The sequence below is a fragment of the Eretmochelys imbricata genome, chromosome 9, assembly GCF_965152235.1.
Source record: "Eretmochelys imbricata isolate rEreImb1 chromosome 9, rEreImb1.hap1, whole genome shotgun sequence".
In the NCBI taxonomy this organism is placed as follows: Eukaryota; Metazoa; Chordata; order Testudines; family Cheloniidae; genus Eretmochelys; species Eretmochelys imbricata.
Window position 1 is genome coordinate 83,915,602 of NC_135580.1, and position 6,314 is coordinate 83,921,915.

Consider the following 6,314-nt stretch of genomic DNA (forward strand, 5'->3'; position numbering starts at 1 on the left):
CAGGTCTCTTAGTTTCTTGGTGCCTCAATATATTTATCTGTAAAATGAAGATAATAACTGCTCTATTTGACAGCGACTTGTGAGGCCAGATGTCCATTAATGTTTGTAAAGTGCTTTCAGACCCACTGACGGAAGGTGCAAACTGCGAGGTTTTACTATTTGTGGAAACAAACCTAGTTATTTTAGGGGCTGATGGTTGGGTGTATGATCGTGTGGATGCTATTTTAGAGACCATTCTTGAAAATATGGCTCTTTAAGTATAAGGGCATAATAGAACAAATTATTTATGCCAACAATACTACTGACTACAGCCTGTGTTACACTGAAAAGTCAAATTTACCTTTGGCACAATAGAAACTGACTTCCTCTTATCTTCTCTGTTGGAAATCTTGGAGATCCCCACCACCAGTTTTTTCCCAGGGCCTTTGTAAAGGCTCTGCACTGAATGGTAGCTATCATCCTACCTGTTAAAGATGACTGAGCAGTTCTCCAGCCACAATGATGCTTCTTAATGAGACAGAGGAGTGGTCACTTGAGTGACACAAGATGCTCCCACCCCATCCATGGTCTGAGTGTCTTGCCACTCATCTCCCAATCCTTGTCAGTCTAGGAGGCAAGAGATTAGCACCAAAAAATAAATCTGGCAGTTCAGAAGATTTATCAATAGCTCCGTGGGGAATCCAAGTCTCATATCCATAAGCAGATATGAGTCATATTACTGACAGCAGTACAGTACAGTGCTTAAAGATGCATCGGAAAACTCAGTTTCTTTTCTCCAGGATCTGTCAAAATCAGTTTGCATGAGACAAAGCAGGAATCCAAAAACTGAATGGAACTTTGGGCAACCCACTATATGGGTAGCTAAAGCAGAAGTAGATAGTTCTCCATCTGCCACGAACAGTGCTTAGATAATAATTTTTTTAAAAACCAACAAAAAAAACCCTGCTAGTCTGCCAGTGGAACTTGCTAAAGAACTGTTACAGGCATTCTTCGTGAATTGCACTTAAAGTGACATGTCTAAGAACTTGATCCTGCAAATATTCACTCATGGGAGGAGTTTTGCATGCTCAAGGACTACTCACATGAGGAAGGGTTCTGCAGGACTGAGCCTGATGATCATTTTTGAGCACACACTGCCTCAGAAAGGGAATTTACAGAGGCCTAATAGAAGAAAGCATTTTCTTCAGAGGGAAAATAATAGCCATTCAGCTGAGCAAAAGCCACATGTAAAACAGGGTAAGAGATCATACTCCCAGGTTTAAAATGCATTTTTCCAGGTAGAGATCAGTGAGCATTTCAGAGGTAACACATAGGTAGACTGTATGAATGCTGATATTGCATGAGAACTTGTACAGAAATGCATGTGGAATAGCATCCATACGGTGCTAGGCTTCTTCCAGGATCCCTGGAATATAAAAAGAAAAGAATCAGAGACAGCATACTATAGTAATTTCAGTATATGGATGGCCTGATTCAGGAAAGCATGTATGCATGTGCTTATTTATAAGCATGTGCTTAAATCCCATTTACTTCAGTGGGATTTAAGCACATGCTTAATGCTGTTCTGAATTGCGATGAATTATGAATTACTTGTAGCATACTACTGCAGCAATTCCAGTCAAATTGAGTTACTTGGATCAGACCATAGTAATGCCATGATAAACTTCCGAGTTCACTGCTAATTTTGTTCTTCTTTTACAAACACACAAAACTCCTCAGGATATAAGGATTTGCCATATTCTATTATAAAAGCGCTGTCTGATTTCCCATCTGAGGCTGTTTTAAGTGTTATCTGAGACTGAGTCACTATGACCTCATTGTTTAAAAACTATACATGAAGGAATGGTAAGCATTGTGTATTACATGGCTCTATCTGTAATTTACACTGTGCCTGGTCTATTGCAGTGTCTATATATATTAAGCAGTATGTATGCATATTTAAAGGCATATCCACATTAAGGAGGAATTAGAGCAATGTCAGTGGCAGTTTTGTTTGTAGAAGATCAGGCCCACAGAGTATTGCATCAAATTATAGATCCTTCTGAAACTTTTTGTTAATATCAGAATCCTAAAGTGTATGGACCAGCCCCTCTGCTCATGTGAATTGTGGAGCTACACCAGTTCTACCGCCAGAGCAGCTAATCTAATCTCCAATTTACGTACATGAAGTCCCTAAGGTAGACTTTAAAGATTTCAGTGATTTGGTTTTAATTTGGCACATTGTTTGTGATGGGATGTCAGACTTCCTTCTGTCCTAAAAGTGTCTGCATTCCTAACATCTGTAAATTAAGCATGGCCTTTTCCAGAGCTAGGAGCTCTAACTGTGTTACCCCCGGTGAGATCAGAAAAATTAGTTTCGCTCAGCTGCCACATCACTCTTTCACTGTGATCTGTCTGTCTCTCACAAACACACACCGGCTGTGGTTTACCCTTGTTTCAGTCTTACAATTTTTGAATGGGAAAAAGGGAGAGGGAAACATAAAGATATTGATGCACAACCAAGCAATGTTACAAATAAGTTATTTTTAATATGGAAAAAGTGGTGTAAAAAGTATGTTCTCCTTTAATATTATAAAATATAGGACCTTTTACATGATGCTTTGGTGGCTGCTCCTTGTTGTCTTTGACCTTAGAAATGACATCCTGCTACATCACATGGTAGCTCCTGACATTGCTCTTTTTGGGCCTTACAATATCCTTGCTTACGTGCAACTCCATTGACAGACATCAGTGGAAGTCAGGTTCTCTATTCAAGGGTACAATATGACGCTTAAAGTTCAGTCTTTCTTCTGTTAAGTCAATAAGAGTTTTGACATTTACTTCAGTGGGAGCATGATAGGGTCCTTATATCTATCCTTCACCCACTGAAGTCAATGGAAGTGATGCCATTAACTTGAATAGGAGCAGGATCCACCCTTACAGAAAATAAATAAGGAAATAAAAAATTGGTAAGTGAAATACATGGAAATATAGTATAGCCACAGAGTAATCTGAAACTGCACATGGTGTAGTCTCCCCATGTATTAACTATCAAATGTAGGTAAGAGGGAACAAACTAGTTTGTTTGTTTTAATGGTGATTTTACACATTTTGAAAGTGATGAATATTAAAGTTATTTTTCTGGTTGCGGATCCAATATTAAAGCTGACTGGAAGCTGCTTTTCAAGCTCCATGATGTCATCTGTATTTGGGAGCTAGATGGCTCAAAGTGTTTGCAAATGAGACACAGAACTTTTCACCACTAGGTATACGTTAAGATTTAAGACAATACAAAGAGCCAGGTGCGTTTGCAGTGGGGCACATGATTTATTAGTGGTAACCTAGAAATGATACAGCTAGCACTAAGTCTGTGTGTAGTGAGACCAACTTGATTAACTCATTAAGTGCCTTCCAGCACATCTCTTTGTATTTCAGAAACACTTGCTAATATTGAAAAGCCCAATAAGGTGTAAGTGTGAACTGGCAGCCAAGGTATGCTACCTGAATCTGGAGTCTGCTGAGATGATTATTCTGCTTCATATTTATTCAGCTGGGTCTGGGGTAGCACATTGTGAAAATGATGGTATAGTTTATCACAGATTCATTCTGTCTGGTGGCACTGATGCACTCTCACAGCATGTCCATGGATTTGGGGAGGCCTTCTCAGTGGTGGCTCAGGAATGAGATGAAGCTGAATCCTGTTTCTCTGAAGGCAGCCTGCTGGGCGTGTATTAGGTAGGATTGGAGGGTTCTTGCTGCTCCAGTCATGGATCCTGTTGTTGGGTCTTCTTGCTCCCCACCGCCTCCCACTCCCACTTTTCTTCTGGCCTTGGCTCTGGTATATCTTGTAGCATGTGTCTTCAGTTGTAAAGCTGGGTGTGGGATTCCTATAACTCTGCCTTTTTCTCTGAACACTTTAAGATCTGGCCATTCAGAATTTGATTGATGGCTCTGGTAAAGAAATCTTCATCTTCTGATCCATCAGGAGTTGTGCTGGCAAAACGCCATATGCTAATGGTGTAGCTGTATGTGCTAAGAGACCCTAATGTGGTTCTTGAGCCTTTTTTCCTTAGAGCTTTTCTTGTAACAACTGCTCTTTCAGAGTCCCCATTTGGGGCAGGAAATGAGGACCGTTCGTTGTTTGGTTAAGGACACAGGGCCTGGTTCTTATTTAAAGTAAGACCACTTTACGCTGTTCTGGTAGTGAGGAAGAGCCTCAGAGTGACAGTAGATTATGCTTGTACCCATTGTGAAGCCCTTTTGCACTGCCAGCATGGTGTAAGGTGACCTTAAGGTAAGTGAGACTCAAGCCCATATTCTTAGCCTAGTGGATAGAGCACTGGACTGGAATTCAGCAGATCTGGGTTCTATTCCCAGCTTTTCCATGGGCCTGCTGGATGACCTGAGGCAAGTCACTTCTCCTGTTGAGCCTCAGTTTCTGCATGATGAAAAGGGCTGTTGAAGAACTAGGGATTATTTTTATTTATTATGTAATGAAGTCCGCAAACTGCACTGGAGTGAACCCACAGTCCATGATCCTTGGCAAAAGTTTCAAGAACTCATTATCACGTGAACATAGTTTTTAATCTGTTAACCCCGTGTGTGGATGAGTTTGCTGGCAGATTAGCCTCTGTCACATATTGTGAATGGGAAGCTACCGCTACTCTAGTGGTGGTGTTTTTTAAGTTACGTAGGTCGGTGTTTATCGGCTGCCTTTGTCTTTCTCTCAGCTCTCTGCTCTAATCGACACTGTGCTTCTTTTGCACAAATTACAAAGCTTTCCACCAAGTCCATTTTGACTGTCCTGAACACCGGACTGTTTGATGTGCTCTTGCGCTGCACTTTATTACGTCTTTTTGATCTTAACAGATCTTTCCAAGCCTTTCCTCTCTTTGATCTTCTGGTCTGATGAGCCTCTGTCCTTTTAACAGCAGACCATCAACTATATTGATGCTTCATTTATATTGCCAGTATTGTAGGAGCTGTTCAGGGATTGCTCCTTTCCTTAGCCCACCTGTCTCTGCCTATCTGCTTAAGTATTGGCAAGTCCTAGGACCTTTGTTGTGCTTGCTCAGTTTGGACTGGGTAGCTGGGAAGCTTTGACTCATCTGGTCTATATACAGCTTGAGTTCTGTGAAACATTCTTCTTTCATCACTGGGCTATGTGGGGAAGCTTTGGAGAGAGCATCTGCCCACACAAGGCTTATCCTGGGAATGTGCACGACTGTGTAGCTGAAGAGAAGTCAGTGCAGGTGGAATCTCAGTATTTAGGAGGGTGGCTCATGCTGGGTCTTCAACCACAGCAAGGAGCTCAAGACAGGAGATTGTCATAAGCAAGGGAGACTGAATAACAGACAAAGAAAGATAAAGGAATAATGACACTAGACCGGGGTGGCCAACCTGTGGCTCTGAAGCCACATGCAGCTCTTCAGAAGCTAATATGTGGCTCCTTGTATAGGCACTGACTCCGGGGCTGGAGCTACAGGTGCCAACTTTCCAGCATGCCAGGGGGTGCTCACTGCTCAACCCCTGGCTCTGCCACAGACCCTGCCCCACTCCACCCATTCTTGCTCCCTCCCCTGAGTCTGCCGTGCCCTTACTCCTTGCACCTCCCCCCAGAGCCTCCTGCACACCACAAAACAGCTGATCGGGAGGTGCAGGGAGGGAGGGGGAGGCGCTGATTGGCGGGGCTGCTGGTGGGTGGGAGGTGCTGGGAGCAGGGGTTGGGGAAAGCTGATGGGGGCTGCTGACGTGTTACTGTAGCTCTTTGGCAATGTACATTGGTAAATTCTGGCTCCTTCTCAGGCTCAGGTTGGCCATCCCTGCACTAGACTACGCTTTCCCGCTCATGAACGGTGACTTGTGTGGACCCAATTCTGGCAAGGGAGAATGGGGTGGAAATTGTCCACATCACTTCTGGCTCTATCGAAACTCTTGGAGAGTCCAGTAAATCCAACAGAAACCCCAGAACATCATTTCATGGTGTCACGTAGGGCAATGGCCCAAACCCACAGCCAGGTCCCAAACTCCTGCTTCTGGGCTGTGTGGGGCTGCTGCTTCTGGCCAGAAGATAATCACATGCTAACCAATGTTTGCAATGTGCATGTGTGCCTGTTTGGGGCCCATTTGTGCTACTAACCAAAATTTGGGCCCTGCATTTGTAAACAAGGAGCAAGCTTCATCTCTGTAACTCTGGTGATTTCAAGAGCCTTATGCCAAGCAGACAGTGGGCTGGTTGTTGAAGTGTTACTGGTTTGGGAGCCGTTTATTGCTAAGTCTCTTCCTGGGAAAGGCTTGTCTTTCATCTTTTCTCTTAACATCTTTAGCAGGGCTTA